The sequence below is a fragment of the Lepidothrix coronata genome, unplaced genomic scaffold, assembly GCF_001604755.1.
Source record: "Lepidothrix coronata isolate B3197 unplaced genomic scaffold, Lepidothrix_coronata-1.0 Scaffold94, whole genome shotgun sequence".
NCBI lineage: Eukaryota > Metazoa > Chordata > Aves > Passeriformes > Pipridae > Lepidothrix > Lepidothrix coronata.
The window spans coordinates 2,141,755-2,162,679 of NW_016690274.1; the positions used below are offsets into that span (position 1 = coordinate 2,141,755).

Consider the following 20,925-nt stretch of genomic DNA (forward strand, 5'->3'; position numbering starts at 1 on the left):
TTATCTCTCCTCCTGTTTGATTCATTTTCATGTTTGTTAGAAATATGTAATGTGTACATTGCCACGACCCTGGGTAGGACTACGCTGTAACCGAGATAGGGCAAAGCAGAATGTGTGTGTGCAAGTGCGCGCGTCTGTGTGTCTGTCTGTGTGTGTGTGCGTAACAAGCCTCAGTTAATAAAGCTAGCTAACAAAATTGAAGGGTGTATGATATTTATGGACAAGAAAAGATTCATAATATAATTTCATCAGCAATAGCAACTCGCAGTTACTAGAGTATAACAGTAACATTAAAAAGAGAGAAAAAGCTTTAGACTAGCCTAGAAAACTATGTCTGCTTCTTTTTAGGTTGTAAAATGATGAAATAAACATCACTTAGATTTTGCCACAGTTAGGAAATAATTATTTGATTTCATGACACATGAATTGAATACAGGAATTCTTTTTCCTAGTCCTGTGAACAAAACATCAGCAAACTTGAATTTTGAAATCAGACTAGACAATCAAGTAACCTAAAATAATCAAAATAACCAGCTTTAAAATAAACTGAACTGCTTCTCAAAGTTATATTTAGAAAGGAAAAAAAAAAGGAAGAGCAAGAACATAATGAAAAGGTGTGGCATGCATGCTTCATCTTGCAATCTCATTCCATACAATTTTAGCTTCGCACAAACCAGTTCTCCTGAACGAGCTAAATGAAAACCTCCAGAAACTGTTTCAAGCTCTCTAGCTTTATTGCTGTGGTCTGTGGTTCAGTCAATTAAACAGGTTAATGCCAACCCTAAATGCATTAATATATGGCCTCCAGTTAGTATGCTTTGAATACCAGCAAAGTCCATGCTATACTTAAACAACTCCACAGTGATTTGGCTCAACCTTCAAAAAAACCAAAAAACTGAAAAAATGAATATGCAGCTCGCTAAAAGCTTAAAGAAAAGTTTACTAAAACTGGTTTTATTTTGGTAATAATACTATGTTTTCAGAACTTCTACTAAAATAGCCAAAGTTATTTATATTTGCAAGATTATTCTGAAGCAATATACATTTTTACCTTTGCAGGCACACAGCTAAGACAGCAGCACACACATAACTATGTACTTGATCTGTTTCCTCATCCCACCAGCCACCCTCCCTACCCTGTTCAAATTTCAGATCGTAGACTTTGATCAAAGAGATAAGCTTGTTTAAATAACACTGGACTAAACATGTTCCCAGTTAAAAAAATAATAATCAGACAATCATACCCAGCAGTTCAGAAAGTCTTCGAAGGGTTATTCTGAAAGTATGCCAGACGGTGTGAGAGAAAAAAAAAGAGAATGTGTGCATGTTCTCTTAGAGTGGGCGACCGTGCATCTGCAGAGACTCAAAAAGCAGCAAGTAAGCAAAGCTCTCAGCCACCAGGCTGCAGGGCTACACAGGCTGAAATGAATGGCAGTTACAAGTTTAAGTCAGCCACTCTTACACATTTCATTTCATGCTTCGTAATACATAGAAGAAACATTTTCTCTTATTAAGCTGCATAAGCTGAGAATTAATGTGACTCTGCCTGCCATAAGAAGCATACACTTCTACAGTGTGCTACAAAATAGACTTTAAATTTTTATCTAGCATTATCTAACATGCATGATATGTTAGAATTACTACACTGACATGCAATAAAATGCTCCAGCATAACAGGAATGCAGAAGACGGAAGATAGAAGTGTGCAAACAGAGAGCTGACTTCTGAGTGTGTCCTGTGCAACCTTAGTGCTCCTTGCATGCAATTTTTAAAAACCTCATTACTTATTTTTGGGGCACGGTATGTTTTCAGGGAAACAAATATTTAAAGTTTCCATCACATGCTAACAGCATTAAACGCACTATAGGGTTAACTTGAACCACCATCACTTCTGCTCCCTATCAGTTAAACTAGGGATCCTATGAGCAGCTTTTCACAAGCCACAGTCCTCTCACTAAAAGGCCTCATCAATAGATAGCTGCAGTACCTGTGCAGCACACAGCCTGGTACACATTTCAAAACAAAAAAATGTGAATACCACCAACAAGATCTTGGGGACTGGCTGAGAACCTCTGTGATACCATCCTGTAATGTCTGGCTTACTTTTCGTGTAGAATAAAAATGAGAGAGCAAGAATGGGCAAGCTGAGGTTGGGGGTTAATCAAGCCAAATCCCATGAAGAAGTTGAATTTTTTATTTTTGCATACTGAAAGATATGCAGGGTTTTATTCTGCTTACTATATATGGGATTTTTAGATATAAAAAGCCTATGAAATGCAACAAGTTATTAGAGGGGTTTTTTTCTTGTCGTATATGATATAAACCATGCTGCTTGCTCCAAATTAACACACACTGCTACTTCACCCTGTTTCAGAGATGGCATTAGATGCATCTGTCTGTGGACTCACCCTCCAGAAAAATGAGATCTAGGTTTCTAAAACTCGGTATTAGTGCTTAAAGGTCAGGACTTACTTCACCATCCAATTTGATCACTCTGATCTATTACATATCAGATTTTACATGTTCTAGAATATGACAATATTGCAATATGGAAATTAGTACAGCATATAGCAATAACAGTTGGTGCTTTTTAGCACAAAGTTTATGCAAAGATTTGGTTTTGCTAAATCCCACTTCATGTATGCCTTTAAAACTGTGCAGATCTCATACAGAAGGGTTTGCCTCATTCATTGTTTTGTTTTTTTTAAATCCCATGTAGTAACAAGAGAGAGTAAATAAAAACATGAATCGGCTGCAGCATCTTCATTTCTAGTCCTAGACAAATGTGTTCAAAAATACTTAGTCAATGGCAAATCTACCTTCTTGGATCTGGTAATTTCTCCACCAATGTGCACTCAGCTGCAGACAAGCTGCCCTATGTATTTTTCTTACCTTAATGAAGGTCTAATATTGTTTTGGAGTTACTGATCACATACTACAGGACAAAGTCGTCTATCATAGACACGTAAAAGTAGAGCGTGCACAACTGGTTCTAAAAATTCTGAAGATTTGCTAAATTTATATCAGGCATAGATTGGGGTGTTTACTATATTTCTGAAGTTTGAGAGTATGCAAATAAAATCTGACTTCGATACATCCAAATTTATGCATACACAAGAAGGAAAGTGAACAGTATTTAAGGAAAACTGAAGAAATAGGAGGGAGCAGTCCACTGTGACTGAGGAGCACTACAGACATGTTAGCAAGGAAGGTCAAAGCAGAAATTGCATCTTCATACACAGAGATTTTTACTGAGAATTAGTTGAGGTGAAAACAGTGAGGATTCGGACACTACTCTTCTCACGGAAATGAGAAATTTATAGATTAGATAAATGAAAGTGGTTGATTAAATCCTTTGTTCCCTTTTTTAAAATGGCAACCTTTCTGTTTTCCTTTTCTAGATAGGCCAGAGTTCCAGTGCCCAACTCAGATTTTCCAGAGTATGGAATTTACTCTAAATTACACTGATAAAATGCCTAATGTAGTAACATTAAAACTAAATCACATTTCTACTGCTCTGTGGTTAAATTAGCATCATTTATAGATGAAAAATATTTAGATAAGTTTCTAAAAGCAAATTTTGTTTATTCTGATTCATTGATAAACAGTTTGCTTCTAATTTACTTTTTTTTTAATTTGTTGACAGACAACTAGAGTGATCAGATTAAGTAGGCAGACTTAATCTGCTAAACTGCACAGTGCATTGTGGCGCGACTGGACCATCAGTCCAACACTTCAAAACCAGAACATAATTTAAAAAAAAACAAAAGTAGTCTACTTCCACTGGCAGCAAATATTGTGGCATCAGTAAAGTGGTCTGGGAAACAGAAAAAAAGGAAAGAATAGATAATAAAAAAATATCAAAAAGTATTACTTTAACTTATCTAAATAACTCGAAGGAAGATGGGGAATTTCCAGTGCCATGAGCATCAGCAATTTCCTATTGACTACAAGTCCTGAAAGCCAGTCAGGGCTGTAACAATAGGAATAGATATATTTAAAAAAAAAAACAAAACAAAACAAAACAAAACAAACAAAACAAAAACAAACAAACAAACAAAACAAAACAAAACAAAACAAAAAAAAAAAAAAAAAAAAAAAAAAAAAAAGAAAGAAAGAAAGGGCCTGAACATACTTTGTGTTTTGGACAAGATAAAACAGCAGTTTGAGGGAAAAGAAGATTAAAACAAAAATACTATACAAAGACTATTAAAATTACAGGCAAATTAAAAGATAGCAAAACTCTATCCTGTAACAGGCATTTTTCAGCATTAGCTTTAGTAAGTATAGCAACAAAAAATGGCAAACTCAGAACTTAAAACACATACTATAAATTTTCCATAAACCTGCTGACAGTGAGAGACCATAAACTTCGTCGCTTTGGTTCCACAGCTATAAAGATAGAAGCTTTTTTTAGCTGCTGCAATTAAGACTCTATTGCACATAGCAGGAGGAACATTATGTTTTTCCAAGATTCCACAGTAACATTACAGAGAAATTGTGCTGTCTTTACTCCAGTGAGGAAACTCCTCAAGATAGACAGCTGGAGAACAGCACCACCTACCCCACAGCTTTATAAATCTCTGGGGAAAAAAAAAAATTTTAAAAAATTAAAGCCCTTGATACCACTAGGCAAACAAGAAGCATTCTTAAAAATTCCTCAGGCTCTAAGGAGAGATAAGTTCTTCATGTTGTTATTGGGAGGTTTTAACATTTAGAGTTTTATAAGTTGATACAAAGATGTATACTTCTTTTTTCTCCTACTCCCAAAAAACTTACCAAAATTAGTCATGGCACCAAAAGGCTAGGCCTAACTTCTCTAATCCCAAATTTTTGGTTTAAGTTGGTTTTACAGCGAAAAGGGGAGCTTCTTCTTTTCTATATCAGGTGTAAGTAGGGACTTTGAAAACATTTGATCATAACAGTTCCTATTCCAAACAGGGAACTGTGGAATACAATTATTCCACACATATTTTTTTCAATTTACAACATTTAAATATACCTTCAATTTTATCTATATTTTTTGTGAAAAACACATTACATACTTTGAAATTATCTGTGTAAACAAGAGAAAAATTAGGCTTGGATGTTGGCATAGCTTTTTGGTAAAGTATTTAATGCTTTAAATGTTAAGACTTTGTTTAGAGCTATTTGTGATGCTATAAGACTTTAGCCAATGAGGTGGAAACGTCATGCATCAGTGATGAGCGCAGACATAATAATTTGGAAGCATCTGAGCTAATTGGGAGAAATTTTTTTTCTTTTCCCTCCTTAGCAACTTCTAGAAACTCTTTTTTTAAACAGGAAATCCTTCTGATGCAGCAAATGAGGAGCAGGAACTTTGAATCTGGCAGGGACCTGACACTGTGTGTCACAGAACTGCCTTTTCCTGTTCCTCTGAAACTCCATCCACATTTGGCCAATTTTTCTACTGTTGAAAAAATTGCAAGTTTTTTAGAGTCAAGATTTCTAAAAGCTCTTTCCTGGCTAAGCACGTTCTCTCCTCTTTCAGATCTTAGTCCTGACTTGACTTGGCACAAAACTTCCCAAAAGAGTGACATGCTACAGTCCAAACCAGAACAGCTACAGAAAGTTATCCCCATTCATTACTCTTCTGGGGCAGAGTAGGAGTCTGGGCTTAAATGCAGATAACTGTGCCAGTTATAAGACTGAAGTCCAGTCCCTAGATGTACAGACTGAGTTTCCTGAAACCAAAATGGGAGAACTGCATGTAGAAATGTACTCTCTTCTAAAGGAGTAGAAGACATGCTGTAATATAACTAGTTTGCTCATTTTTCCAGTTTTTTGCACCTAAGATGGGAGAGGAAAAGAATAATTCTGCCCAACTCATACAGAATAAATTACTTACTACATACATAAAATGGGCCAAAATACCTGAGTACTCTGGACAAACTCAAAAGATATTAGCAAACACTGATATTTCAAAGAGTTAGCATATGTTTTCAGGGATGCGAAAAATCGAAGGAAAAAGACATTTCTCGGCTTTCCCACACAAAATTTGAACTACTTGTGAACAAAGATATCCATTGGTAGAAAAACAACAATACCATGATTTAAGATTAAGCAACATTCCCTGCTTACTAACAAACACAACATCCTAAGAGAACATTTCTCATGGATCTAACTTCATATAAAAACAAGAATGAGCTCTGAAACGCAAAATGGGAGCTTAGTATGCCATGTTTATAGTAATTTTTTCTGTTTATATCAGAGAAAAATTGAATGTAGATGGGCATCACATTTGGTAACCTCCAGCCAACTGGGACCTCCCCAGTTACCCAGGACTGCTGATAAATGACAGAAAGTGGATTGGTGAGCACTACGGTCAGTTCTCTCAGTACCCTAGGGTGGATCCCATTGAGCCCCATAGACTTGAGTATGTCTTACAAGGCTAAACGAGCTCCATCTGCTCGGGTTTGGAGTTAGAGTTGTCCTTCTCCTAGGATGACTGCCAGAAGGCTGGCAGGCTCATCCTGCCCATGGATATATTATATCCAACCCTGCGGTTTTGACCTGTCTGGCATGGGAGACCCTGCCAAAGGCACGTACCATCGCCAGCATAGCTCGCAACCGTGAAGGGGTACACAGGCTTCTTTCCACTAAAGCGGATTGGGGCTAGCCATTCACCCCCTACTTTTCTGCCACCCATCGATGCTCAGTCTCAGGGAAATACCCAGGAACATCCCTCTGTCCTGACCATTCATTCAAAACGCAGTAAATATATCCAAAACATCCTGAACCTGGGCAGCAGCCACAGGTGAGCCAAAAACAAACCGTTCCAGCCCCCGCACCCACCCAGGGCTCGGGTACTTCCCAAGGCCCCAGCCCGGTCAAGACCCCCCAGTCCCCCAGATGAACCCTCTATCCACCCTGACCTTATCCTCCCCACACCGTGTTACCACAGATCTTCCCACGCACTGCTCACCCGCGACACACCATAAACTCCATACGGAACTGCCCTGCCCGGCCTCCCACCAGCCCGAGGACCCCCACGGCCCACCAGACATCCCACCCCTCCCCCAAACCGGACCGCCAAACCTCTGTGTGCTCCAACGTTCTCCCTCTCCTCTCCCACGAGGGCACAGTCCTCACTGGCGAAGCTCCCCCTATCCTTTCTCCCCGCCGGGGCCGCCCGGGGCCACGCGCTCATGGCACACGCCGGGAGGGGCTACATAGTGCAGCAGGTCGCTGACCAATTCCCCTTGGATTATGGGGGCTTCACTCTGCTCCCCATCCCTTGTCTTCCAGCTCAGGGGGCTGACTACACTGAGGACAACTGGGTAATAGTGAAGACAACTTACTACTAAAGACTGAAGGAAAGAAGGCATTAAGTAACTCAGCCTTTTCCTCATCCTTTGTTTCCTACCTGCATCTAATAAAAGAAGGAGATGCCTCCTTTTGTTGCTAATGTATTTATAGAAACATCTTTTATTGTCATTTATGGCAGCAGACAGATTAAACTCTACTTGGGCTTTGGCACTTCTAATTTTCTCCCTGCATAAAGTCATGATACCCTTGTAGTCTTCCTGAGGTCTGGAGACCCCAAGCTGGTCAGAATATGTAAGGATAGCCTCAGATGGCTCAGTGAGACTTTACTGCTATCTACAACCATCTGAGCAAAGAGTACAGAAAAACACAGATACAAAAACTTCTTGGAGGCACACAGTGACAGTCCAAGGGGCAACAGGACACAAGTTGGACCATGGGATATTCTGATTAGATATTAAGTATAATTTTTTACCTTAAGAGTGGTTAAATACTAGAAGAGGTTGTCCATAGACACTGGAACTCCCTGTCCTTTGAGGATGAGACTCAACTTTGAGTTCAAGATTCAACTGAACGAGTCCCTGACTAGCCTGATTTAAACCTTCTTTGAGCAGAGGTTTGGACTAGATTATATCTTGACATCCTTTCCAATTTATTCTATGATTTTATGGACCTAATAAACAGATTTGCAACAAAATACTCAGAAGAGATTAATTACTTTGATGATGATAGCCTATTTCCCCCTCTCCCACAGAGTTTCAACCTTTCTGCTGCTCTTTTGTCAAGAAATCTGCCTTTATTAATCAGTCTGCTATACTCCCTATATTAGTCAGGAATTAAAGAAGCTCTACGAGTAAATTAAATCTTCCCCTTAATTTATCTACTTACTGGCCTGAATAGTGTATTAGTCTCAGTTCCCTATAATAATTCAAGTTAGGAAAAAAAGCAATTCTATTGGCCTCGCTATACCTTCTCAGCATTTCAGTAAATTACTCCAGTCCTTCCCCAAAACATCTTTGCTGCCCATTGCCTCAGGAATGGGCCCACTTGTTCTCAGCCATCAATGACACACCTATGTTTGAACACTCACAGAAACTGCAGCAATAAATAATCAGCCATATTTTGTGGTTTCCACAAAACAAAATCAGCTGTCTTTTTATATGGAGATAGCTGTCTCCATCAAAAGACTCATTCCAAAGTGTCCTTCCATGGGCCTAGTTCCCTGTGTCAATGTTTTTCCATATATACATACATATGATGCAGGGACATGTACAATAAAGTGACCAGAGTGTCCAAGTGTTTAGAAAGTAGAGCCTAGCCCCAAAGAGAAGAAATTGTAAAATCAATATGATGACATGACCTAGTTTCTTCACTCATTACTCTTCACTAATGGTATGCAAATATACTATATTTGGTTTTAACATATACACATTTCATTCCTAGAAGCTGATCCTCCAATTGAAAGGCCTTTGTGATGAGACTGACCCTGTCACCTCAGACAGCTATACTTATTGTGACCCTGGATAAATCTTCACTCAAATGGCTTGGAAAAGTCTTGGTGCTTTCAGAATCCCATTTTTATCTACCAGATACTGAGAGCAGAAGTCCTTCTGAGTGATTCTTTGCTGCCACTGGTCATCTATCTGGCACATAACTCTAGAAAAAAAGATCTTGAAATGAATCCTTGTAAGTCATTTTCTGATATGTTTGCATTTTTTATTTGAAAATGTGATAGGGATTGTATTAAATACATGGTCCTAAACAAGACTGTCCTATATATCTTCTGTGATAATTTGAATCAGTTGTTGTCTTCAGGGGAACTGATCACATTGAAGTAAGTTACGAGTTTAAGTGCTTTTCTGGATCAGGGCCTAAATCTCTGATCCTTACACACACATCATCTCCAACCATTAGAGAAGTCCAAAATTAACAGTCACAGAGGTTATATCTCATTATTTGGGAATAACTTGCATACTTTAAAAAATTCTGGTTCTGTGGTATATCATCCTTACTCCCGAGAATTTTTAAAACTGACTTAACAAGCCTACAAGCGTGATCAGTGGAACCTGAACCAACCGCCAACGTAAAACATTTAGTTCTATAAGGGTTATTATTTGTACTCAGGAGCACCTAAGATCACCATCAGAAATTAGGTTCTCGTTGTGCTTAGTACAATGTATACTTAGAACAAAGAATGTTTACTTAATAGCGCAGATTGGAATATCCAGGCTTATACTAGTGACTGAAAACAGCACCCTTAAAGAACAAGTGTCTCCATTTCTTCACAAAATTCAAATAGACTTGATAATGTATCTCCAGCTTCCATTTCAAGGCTGTATTTTTTAATAAAACTGAAGTCTGCATTCTAAACTCTAAAGCTTTAGTTCAAGCTATCAAACAATTCAATATTTTGAAATGCAACAAACCTATGCAGAACAAATGAATTAGCACTAACAGCAACTGTTCACAAAAAATCAGGGACTTACAAAGTAAGCAACCACAGAGGACTCTCACAAACTAACCATAATGTAACTGAAGCATCAATATATATGCTACAGCTGCTGAAGCCTTCAGGTCTTGCCAGAACAATCATGAGCAACAACAAAATCATACAACTTCAGTGTTGTCTAACCAGTCAAACAGAAAATGGTGACACAATCATCAGCAGAACACTGTCTCAAGGAGATGGGAAATAAAACCCATCCAAAAAAAAAAAAAAAAAAAAAAAAAAAAGAAGAAAAGAAAAAGAAAACCAGTGTAGGAAAAAACCTAGGCTTCTCATCGGAGAAAGCTTTCAAAGTCACTTCTAAGCTTCTGTAGAAAGACAAAAATGCATTGTCATCTGTCGAGCGGAACAAATAGGACCTTAGTTGATTCAGTAACAGTTGTGCTCTCTTGGCTGATATTAGCTTGTTTAAGGCAGGGAAGATCAAAGGAAGTAACTGGATGCCAACAGAAGGGAAAAAAAAAAGGTCAAAGTTATTTATTATTTCAGCATTCCCCTATCTTTATTTGTTCTTCCACCATTTTCATTGTTTTGTGCAACAAGATGGAGGTCTTCCTGAAACACAGCAGTCAATAATTTAATTCTTCTGTATTCTTTCGCACTACGGGCTCTTCTGTAAGTTCAGAAGTCCATCAGAGCAACAGGTTTCCCATCCATAAGGATGTGTGAAATATATAGTAGCATACTTATTTAGCACAATGGTGTGCAAGCCACAGAAGTTATTATTAATGAATTAGAAAACCAGAAAGAATGAACAGCAATCACTGGCATTAGAAATGTCAAATATAAGATTATTGTTATTTGCTTTGATTTCAAACTATAGAAAAAACCAGAATTTATATTAACTAGTTGCCATTTTTCCAGGAAAATGAGGTTACAGCTGCAAAACATTTAAAAGCTGCAAACGCTGCTATCCATAGACTTTTTGCACCTGTGGTAAATGAACCTAACTTTTCAAGTGATTTTTTTTTCCTGGAGAAATACCAATAAATTTAATTAATAAATTTAATTTCTTATTGTGTAACTAAGATATAGATTATTCCTAATAATTCCTGAATGAGATCTTGCCATAATCAAAACCTCAGCAATTCATCACTTGTGCAACACAACAGAGAGAAAGGGCAAATCTGTACTACGCAAAGACAACTGATACATAGACTCCCAAGCCACATTTATGCCACATTCTCTGAGTTGAGAAATGTGGAGAAAGACTGCTGCTAGCACAGTGCCATGCTCTGCAAGGTTAACCAGTCTCACAGACAGCATACTGCTAATACAGTTACAATGCGTTCTATACCAAGTTACTCTGTACTGTGTCATATATGAACTGATTCAGGCAGTGATATTGCACAATTCTTTCTACCACATTTCTTCAAACAGGATAAGTATGCTTAGAAAGGCCTCTTGACAAGAAATAAAAATGTTCAGTAATGTAGATCCTATTGATTCTTCTCCCTTGAGTACAGACAGCCCTGCCATCATTAGAGCTATATGGACTGGTGACACATTACAGCCTAGAATCAATGTGGTGACTTTGTGAATGGCATCAGGAAAGCTGGAGCCCCTACAAGAGTTCAGCATGCAGAAGCCAGTGTCAGCCACCCTCATCAGAGGTGGCTGAGCAACGAAGAGGTGACAATGAAGATGCTGAAAGCATCTTCCTCAGGAAAGTACTGCCTTTAGTAAGCTATCGGTCAGGAAAGCTCAAAGCTGTTCCTATTCTAGTGAAAACAGGACATACCTGCAGACTCTCTTCAATTGTACTATTAACTGTTGTAACATTCCATGAGATAAGTTTGGCATGTGCCAAACAGCACTACCCTAAACTATTCCTGAGCTGAGATGTTAAAGTTACAGAATTGTTACTACTATTTATTTTGCATTAATCCACTACTTTGTGGAAACTATTAGTGCAGATGCAAGCTACTGCAGGACAATTGGTCCAGCAGTCTAGGAATAATCTTGGGTGTATTTGATTTATGTTTATAGCTAAAGCTCCTGGCTTTTAGGTTTGATACAAAAGACTGGTTTGCAACCTGCTTGTTAAGTGACAGTTCAAAAGCAATGCAGAATGCAAAAACCTGGGCATGCCTCATTCCCAGCAGCTTCAGCATGACTTGAGTGTACACAGTGAGTAGTTGGGCACTTCTGACCTGAAATGGTCAAAGGAGCATTTGGAAGGCACAGAGGAAACATATGCCTGCTTCAGTGCTCAGGGAATTCGCCTTTCTGAAAGCCAGCCTGTAAAGTCAATCTTTCATGCTTGTCAGGGTTCTAAAAAGAATAGTTTTCAAGTACAGCTCAAGTGATTTAGCAGTGAAATGTTGACAAAACTGGTTATATCCTTCCTCCTGCCTTTGCATTCCTGCTTCTTTCCATGCTTCCCATTGGAGACTGACATTAGCAAAAAGTTTTTATTGTTTTAGAAAGGTATCACACTGGTGCAACTCTTGAGCCAGATTAGGAGAAACTGCAGGAGCACGAGGCCAGAATGAAGAGGGAGACCACCTTGTTCAACTGCAGCAAGCCCTTAGATTAATTTAACAGCGCACTCAAGGAAAACAAGCCGAAGCACAAAGGATGTAAACTGTCAGAGGTATATTTGTCCACCACACATTCACACTGGTCATGATGAAACTGAATCAAATACACCATGGATTGCACATATCTATTACACAGCTTATTTATTTTCTATTATCTGTATTATACTATGCTGTCCTTAATAAAAAAATTTGTTTTAACTAAAGATTCATTGTCTGCAAAAGAAAAAGTGGTCTCTGCTTAAGATCAAGTAGTATTTTGCTTTTCACAAGTTTTATGAGGAAGTTTGGTTCACTTTTTTCCACATTTCTATGCAAAAAACCAAGAGAAAGGGAAACTAATTAAGAGGAACCTCTGAATATTTGTAATTGGCCAATGTTTACAAAAATGATATAAATAACTACTACTAAAATTATTTGACTCCACAATGACACTGAGTCCTGATTTTTCTTTTACTAGAAGAGAAATATTTAATTAGAATACATAATATTCTTTTTTTAAAGTGAAATAAATATACAGTTAATATCTATAACTAAAAATTACAGGTTGTGTGACAGATCAAAAACTGTTCATCCATAGTATTAAGAATATTAAGACTTTTTTGTTTGGTTAAATGTAGTTTCCATAGGATTTAAAAGGTTGCTAGAGACAAAATACTAGGACTAACAGATCAGCACTTTGCTTTAATATAGCAGTAACCCCTGTATGCCTGTGTTTGGGTTTTTCAGAGAAAGACTGAACATCACTAGATCAAATTGCAAGAATATTTATTATCATACTATCATTGAAAGCCTACATCTACTATTGAAGAAGAAAAACGCTTGCCCTTGCTTTCTACTATCATATGATGACTTCTCATTAACCAGAAGAGTTCCATACCTGTAATATGAACTCTGGTCTGTAAAATCTGCATAGCAGGCATAGCACCCGTGACTACTCACACAAATCCCCACATTTCAGTCTTTGGATATTAAAAAAATGCTAGGATCTATTTTTGTATGTAATCTAGGTCCTGACACATAATAACATAAATAAATAAAACATCTGAAAGAATGTGCAAGTGACTATTTCCATTCAAAATTTTATCCCTCAATATTCATAATTCTAGTTGGGATGAAATTTAATTTGTGTTCTCTCATAAACATTTCAGTGAACCATTTTTGAGAGACTGATCCACTGAATGACTGTGTGTGGTTCTGAAACATATTTACTGAGAAAAAGGAATTACGAGCAAGTATAGAACAGGTGTTTTTCTTAAGCTTATACCATAAATCAGTTTTATCAGTTTTAGAAATGAGACAGGGGTTATGTTCATTCCTATTATGTAATTTGACTATGCTTAGCAATACGACAGCAATTTCAAGTAAAGTGTAGATGCTGTGTGTGCACAGAGACTGCAATGGCTGTCAAGCTGTATTTTGGGCAGTATATACAAAAATTGTTGCTCATCAGTCCACAACATATGTTGAACACTGATGAGTCGTAAAGACATCTCCAACTTCACAGTGTGGAATCCATGTTCCAAAAATTTCCAGCATATAACTTTACCAGTGGGAATTTTTGTTCAATGACTTCAGACACAACTTATTTTCCCAGGCAGTTCAACCCACTGTTCCCTACATAGTATTCTTAACTTGCTATTCATTGCTCATGATCAAATAACACAAAACACACTTTTATGCAAAATAAAAACACCATGAAAAATCTACACCTGCTCTGTGACAAAACAAATGTATGCTGAATGCAGATGGCTATTTATTTTATCTGAGGTATCCAAACTCCATAGAACCACGCCTGATAAAACTGAATGAACTTTATTTAAACTGAAAAAGTGACAATTTTGCATGATGAGCCTGACTTTGTTTTCACTTAAATCAATGAATAAACAATCCCTATAAAATTAATCAGATTATCCTCTAATAAATTTTCAACAATATGGCCCTTCTTATTTAAAGGGGGAAAAATCCACTGCTAGGGATTTCTGCTTCAAAATGTTGATTCTGAGGAAATAAAGGAGCAAATGCTGTTATACACCCTTACTGACAGAATTAGCAGTTGATTTTTGACAAGAATCTCTCAGTGATTACTAATACTTATGAATTCAAGAAAAAAAACAAACATAAAATATACTGTAGCAACAATGTCTGAACTCTAGCAAAGCTGAATGGTTTTTCTTTTCTCAAGTGCAGTTTCTGTTTTGAAGAATTAAACTGTCATTTATTTTAACCTTCCAGATATCATCCATAATTACCAGGGATATGCTGTAACACTTCTACCTATGAATGACACATTTCACTCTCATAGATGGAAGTGCACAAAGGAAAACAGAATAACCTTACAATTTTAAACACATTCTAGATTTTACAGAGCAGTGACAAAGTGTATTCACTTGCACTTCATGCTCTCTTCCTTTAAGAGATACAGCAACTTCACAATCACATTTGACAAAACAAAACAGGCTTTCTATCAAAAGTCATCAAGTTTCAAGAGAAGATTTAGAGGCAAGAACTACCTCATCCTATAGTATTTTATTTACTTCTACCTAAGTATGTTAAAAAACATCAACATGGAGTTAATTGCTTAAAAAAAATTACAGCTACAAACACTGTAATAAGTAAACCAGGGTCTGATGCTCAGATAACACAATACAAAAATACTGATTTTAGGCAAAGTCCTGAAACGATAATTTTTTCAGCCTTTCTAAAAAACCCCATACGCTGATCTTGCAATAGCATTCACAAGTCAATACATCTGACCTACACAGAACATGAGACACAAGTAGTTGAGCCATTTACTTTGTATTTTAGATGTTACCTAATAGCTTCATGTCACCAGCTTCCTTTCTCCTAAGCCAAAGCAGCTCCATTAAGACATCCTTTCTGATTGAAACTATAGCACAACCAAATTAAAGTGCAAAGTATTTTCTCAAGTAAAGTTTCATAAGCTCAGGTTGCTTAAAAACATGACCTGGAGAGAAGAAATCAAAAGAGAACACTGTGAACAATTTCAGTATGAAAATTTAGATAGTATAATCTCATCTCAAAGAATGAAGTACATGTAACATTGTGGAAACCAGCCTCCAAAAGGAGAGGTTAGTGCCTTTGAGACAGAAATGGAGCACCAATTTTGATAAACATTGAGGCCTGATCATCTCCCAGAAGCTGAAATCTTGAAAATACTGGTAAGGTATCTCTTCAAATAAATAGAGAGATGCATATCTGCAGCTAAGTGGTTAGTAATGCCTGTCACTGCATCATCTCATTTGTTTTCCAGAATCTTTGAATTCCACATGAATTCCTTTTTTAATTCTAGCTACATACTCAAATCTTGCTCCATTTACAGCCTGTCACTAGGTAATTAAATATTACGCCAACAGAAAAATTAATCAATTGAATAACCTGCATTTTAAGGAAAATCAGAAGTCAGAATCTTTAGATGTGAACAGAGTTACAAAACAACATAACATTTTTGTATGTGTAACACATCTAGAGCACTTTGAACACATGAAAATATCTCTAAATACTCTTACATTTCCAATATCTAAATATGTACAAAATTTTTATTTTCTTCGGTTCTGGATCAGCTTAAATTGCCAAAATAAAATTTCTGAATCTTTTGGCTTTGCTACATCAGTACCTGGTACTGACAAAAAGCCTGAAGAAATTAGTGAGGAGAGCCAAACAGCATTGGTGACTCTGTCAACACATCTTAGATTAATAGTTAAGCCAAACTGTGCAAGCTTTATTCACAGAATCATGAAATATTCTGAGTTGGAATGGACTTTGTTTTATTTATTTCCAAATATTCTTGAAAAAACTTCTGAACTGTATGCTTGTGTATAATGCCAGGTCAAATTAGCAGTCCTTGCTTTTGGGATACAGAAGTTCCTTCAGACCCACAGCAAAATACCACACACTTCATATAGTTAATAATCTGTTACACATAATACCTAACATAAGTCCTTTTGAATGCAATTCAGTAGCCTAAATATAGCCATTTCACGTCATTTGGGTCACTCTGGGACACCCAAGACACTACATGAGGCAGGCATATATATGTACAGAGGAGACGTACAATCTTTGAAGCAGCCACATGTGGGCAACTGGCAGTTACATCTCACGGGCAATTGTGCTTACATTGATCAGCCCATTGATATTTGATTCTCCCTTCAACCTGTACAAACTGGTTTTATCTGTAACAATCTTTGTCAGGGAATCTCACAAATACCTACTACAAAGGAAATTACTTCCTTCTGCTTGTTCTGAACTTAATTTGTTGGAGTTTCACTGCATGGTCTAGGCATCATTCTCTTTCTGGAAAAACAGAAAAACTGGAAAAACTTAGTCCCTATGCAATCTCTTCATTAAATCCAAAAAGACCCATCAAATCAACTCTGAAGACCCCTGGAGGAACCTAAACATCTCCCTGCTTTATCTGAAAAATTATTGCTTTTCTCCTTTGGTACAGCTCTGAAGCCATTCTCCCTTAGCAACTGGGTTCCCAGTTTCCTGACTCAGGCAGGCTGGGATACATAGAAGAGCCAAAACAGCATTAAAATTCTCTGTGGACAATTTGGAAGGAGCGCTCTGAGCACATCTAACACAGCGATACACTAAAGGAAAGCTTAACAAAAGTTTGTTGCTTACTTTATTTTACTTTATTATTTTATTTTTAGGTGATGAAAGTATGAATACAAGGAAGACTGCATTCTGGTGGTTAGAAATTTCACCAGGCAAAATGAAAACTTGCATTTTGGTCCTGCTCCCAGAACTATTTGTGATTTATTCAAAGCCTGCTTTCATATAAAACTCACAAAATAAGTTTTAGATGAAGACTGAAATGCACAACCTAAACAATACAGGAAGACAAATGATTTCTCCTGAGGTCTATTTAAGCTCAAACAGCTTCATGCAAAGTATACATGCTATATAGCACCAAGAGAGAACAGCAGGCTCAGAAACCTGCTGGGGCAAGGTCCATAGCCATCCCTTGGCAGAATTAGGCAAAGTTTCTGCCTGTGAAAGAGACAAAATCTGGAAAAATTGCTCATTAAATCACTAGATCAAACTATTAAATACAAAGCAAGATTTATACTTCTGATAACTCTCTCTGAACCCATCCTTCCTTGAACACAGAGCCAAGTGTAAGGTCAAAGAAAGAGAGTTTCCGTATTCTCATTATGGTCCTGGAGGAAATGCCATTAACACATGCAAAACATAGAAAGATAACTACAAAGTGTTCTCTTATTTTCTGGGTAGAGGGGTTAAGGTGTTGCTTTTACATGAATTATGGTTTTCCAACTGAAAAACAGAAACTATTTTTCACCAGAATGTTTACCCTTGCTAATGATTTGCTTCCTGCCCAATTTCCAACTAATGGTTATTTTAATGCCTAAAGTACCAGGACAGCCTTAATATTTTGAAGAGTGATGAAAACAAATGACTTCTCTAGTGAATCTGCCACATCACCCAGCTTAACTTAGTTTTACATATATGGCTGTAATTGCATGGTTGATATATCATAGAAGTACTCTGGTGCTGTAATGCCATGAAAAGCTAGCTTGCTCCTAGCTTGTTTACTTATCCTCACTAAAGAAGGCTACAGCAATGAATAAAAAAACATTCATCCATGACCCTTCTGTGTCTGACACATCCAAAATTTTTCACTTATCTGTGTGCCAGTCTCATACATATCCTGTAAGTGCATAATGCCTCGCTCACACACTCAGTCTTACCACACAGTTTATACGCTAGCACTAGACAGTGTTCTCAAAACACTTATAAACATTAAACATGATTAACATTTTAGCTTATGCAACACAGGGAAGTTCCAGGGTTTGTCCAATATATACCATGTCAGTAACAGAGCAGGACAAAACCTAGAAAAGAGAGATAATGGTCTCCAGTTTCTTGGCCTAAGCGTGTTTTCTCATTGAATATCATCCATCAATAAAGTGTATGACTCAAAGGTTACCACTACATAGAACATAACTTCACAGGATCCAAAATTCTAAGAAATCTGAAACTGAAATAAGGCAACTTTTGAAAACTAGAAACTATTCAATTGATAATCCTGCTAGCCAATTGTGCAATCATATGTTTGCTGCTCAGAGGTGGTAAATGCTTCCTGTTAAACACAGATTGTTTGAAGCATAGGAGAAGTGCACTATAGCCCAGGCATCTGTCCTAGCGTTTCACTGGAGGATGTGCAGCTGAACCATATGAAACTGCTCTGAGAAGGGGTAGGATTAGTCAAAATAGTCTGAAGGCCACTGTAAGTGATTTAATAAATTAATAAATAAATAAATATTTTACCCTAAGACATATTTTCCAATTGTGCTATGTTCTTCTTGTAGCTACATAGCAACAGCAGTCATTTTCCATAGAGGAATCCTCCTAGTACACTGAAAGAGCCCCAGGCAAACTACCATATAAAATATTCATTATTCTGAATTCACAAGGGGAAAAAAAAAAAAAAGAAAAAAAATGTACAGAGTTAAAAATAATACTTGATTGTTTGGCAATTTTTACAAAATATCTTTTGCCTATATTCTAGATAAAACTTTAAATTATTAATCGTAATTTGCTTTTCTCAGTACAGACAAAATTATCTAAAGATATGCAAATCACTGACATCAGTCTGTTGCCACAGCTTTCAGCCACTCTGGAAGACACCACGGTGTTCGGTGACTCTGCAACCAATTCAGATAACATTTTCTACAATGCCAGTTGGATTAAGTGATTCAACACAAAAAATGTTGAATGCTTGCCTTCCCTAATGTGCCTAGGGATTCCAGAAGAAATACTATTTTGAGAACAAAACTGAATGTTTAAAAAACTTCATCTAGACATAGGTTAATCTGACCATACTATTTCATCATAAAAACATACCTATTGCAAGATCAAATCCATTTCTTCTTTATTATAATTTAGTAGCATTGTGGTTACTCAGGTGCTAATTAAAATCTGGCTGTACTGTTTAAACCCCATCTGTTCTCTCCTCCTCTCTTACCCTGCTGGGAGATGTGTTGGAATATTCATAGCCACAAGACTAAATCGTGTCCTGTAAAGACGCGTATCTGATTAATAGAAGAGGAGATGCAGGAAAACATAAAGTTTTATTGCTATTGTGTAGTGATATGAACACAGTTCAGCAAAATCTTTATGAATGTGAAAATTCTTTAAAGCTGTTATAAAGGTTTGAAAAACAGAGATCCTGTACCCTCTTAAAACTTTACAGATTTCAAGTGATTTTTGTTCCTGTTTTTCAACTTTTCAACATTCTTCTAAAATTATAGACAAATGAAACAGTATTTTCTGTGCTGGTATGCTTCAAGCACCCTTCTCAATCATTCATGCTGTTTCCCTGTTTCAACATCCAAGGATTACATTAGTTCTTTTTGTCACAATATTGCACAGGCAGATCATGGTTGCTTGATTCCCTCAATGCTCTTTCCACAGACAGTGTTTTCACTATCCAGGACATGAAACATGTTAAGAACTGTGGCTTGGTGCTGCATGGGTGACATGAGTCCCAGCACTATGTGGTACAGATGCAATTTTGAGTTAGTTCATTGGTGTGGTCCACAAGGACAATATGAGAACAACCTAAGGGTTTATTTACTTTGAAGCAGATGGATCATTGTAAAGTCTAGTACAAATTTACATGGAACAATACTGCTGTTGCTCCAAAATATCTAAATGAATGAAAAGTTTCTTGCAGTCAAATTAAATCCTACCAGAAAAGGGACAAAACCAGCATTTCTGATCAGGTTGAACAAACTTCTCTACAAATAAATTTGCCTTTACTTGATTATGAGTCACTGTAGATAGGTAAATTGATTGTCACACTCCTTTCCTGGCTTAACCCACTAAGTCTCTGAAGAGTTTGCTGGTTTTTAATTTGAAGAAAATAATATTCTTGTCACAATGACTAGGAGAGAATTAATTGAAACATGCACAGATTTGCCCAGAATTAATGTTTTCAACGAACAAAGTAGTGCATCACTGCTATGATGCCCCTGCAATCAGCATTTATGATAGAGCATTATGGTTAGTGGCAAAATTCAATGTTGCAAATGGAAAGCATAAGTGAAACAGAGCATTGCTATAAGCTGATTCATTCTAATCTCATTGAAGACTGCAGTAGTTTGGCTTCAAACTTAAATTAGAACATTTTAAAACCTTAAATATGAAAACTAAGAAACAACTCTGGAGCTAGTGAAGTTAGTTATAAAAGCAGTACAGATGAATTAGAAAGGGAGCAGTCTTTAGAAAAATTGCAAAAGGGAGGCATTTGTGTAACAGCAAATAGAAACTGGCACTCACTGAATATAAATCATAATCACTACAATTTGAAATACAAATTTGGGGGGGGAGAGAAAACCCCAATAAAACAAAAAATGAACAATTTTTAAAAACCCCTCAGATACATTTAATTATCCACTCAGAATAACCATGAAACAGTTGTTCTAGGATAAAATCTCATGTTATTGAAGCCAAATCAGAATAAGGTAAATTTTCAAGGGTTAGAAGGAATTAAGTGAGGAAGATCACTAATTAAAAACTTTTAATTAATTACTGAAGACACCA

General features: G+C 36.9%; 1 protein-coding gene across 3 annotated transcripts in view; it reads right to left on the bottom strand.

The window, feature by feature from the left end:
* Positions 1-20,925, bottom strand: part of ESR1 (estrogen receptor 1) — a 164,950-nt gene that overhangs the window by 110,367 nt on the left and 33,658 nt on the right. Inside the window, exon 1 of one of the 3 annotated variants that reach the window (XM_017821975.1) lies at positions 1,988-2,015. The exons of 1 other annotated variant lie outside the window; for it this stretch is intronic. The gene's annotated coding sequence lies outside the window, so the exon portion shown is untranslated. Of the gene's footprint in view, positions 1-1,051; positions 1,113-1,987; positions 2,016-20,925 lie in introns of those variants that run through there. One more of the 3 variants, XM_017821974.1, reaches the window with a different exon arrangement.